Raw genomic sequence first — 1,161 nt, 5'->3', positions numbered from 1 at the left:
AGGCACTGGCATAGCCTCACAAGAGTCCGCAATATCAGGGTCCCTTCAGCAGAATCTTGCTGGCATGAGCATTAGTATCTAGGTTTGGTGGCTGATGATGGGATGGACTTCCCGAATGGGGTAGTCTCTGGATAGTCCATCAGTAAAGGTATTCTTAATCCTTTCTAAATGGTATCTTAAACCTTGCTCAGAACCACAGGATCATTAACATAGTGGCTCTCCATATCTACCAGTTGTGTCTAACCCCTGTACTCTACTTTCTCAGATTCCCTCCTCTGCTTCTTACTTCATTGTCTTGGATCTTAAGGAGGCCTTTCCCATTATTCCTCTACATCCACACTCATATAATATCTTTGCCTTTATTGGAGAGGATCCAGACTGGGAACAGTGTCCCAGCTGACATGAACTGTCCTACCCTGGGCTTTATGACAATAGTGCTTACTTTTTTGGCCAGGTTCTAGTCACTGACCTCCTTTCTCTTAGCCTGACACCCAGAGGACATATTCAGTATGTAGATGACTTCCTACTCTGTAGCCCCTTGTTCTTGCTGTTACAACACCATACTATTCAACTCCTCAGATCTTGGGGAGGCAAGGATATATGGTCTCTCTTTCCAAAGCTCAACTCTCTGTCATGTCAAGTGCATAAGTTTTCTGCTCTCCACTTGCTCTCCAGCTCACTCTTGATCTCAGGTAGTACCTGAAGTCTCTTTATCTTCCCACCACTAAGGATGAGAGTCTCTCCTTCCTCAGAGCCTGAATTCTCAACTTCGTTCTTCTCACTTGGCCCCTCTACTGCAGCTAAGGGTGCTATGTGAGGCTCTGGACATAACTAAACCTGCCTCAAGCCTGCCTTTTCTCACATCTGAGAAGTATGCCCACAGGCTCCTGATTTGCCTCTCACAGGCCTTTAGCAACCATTTACTATTTATACTACTAAAAAATGGGGAATGGTTCTGGTAGTCTTTGGACAGATGAGAGGACTCACCTTTGTCCCTGCTACCTATCTTTCCAAACAGTTATATACAAACATTAGGGGATGGCCACTCTGCCTAAGGGCACTAGTAGTAGTCTCTCTTACTAGTCCAAGAAACTTTGAAACTCATTTTTGCCCTCTCTCTCTCTCTCTCTCTCTCTCTCTCTCTCTCTCTCTCTCTCTCTC

Source organism: Mus pahari, chromosome 19 (genome assembly GCF_900095145.1).
Source record: "Mus pahari chromosome 19, PAHARI_EIJ_v1.1, whole genome shotgun sequence".
Taxonomy (NCBI): Eukaryota; Metazoa; Chordata; class Mammalia; order Rodentia; family Muridae; genus Mus; species Mus pahari.
Note: the sequence above shows the minus strand (reverse complement) of the source record.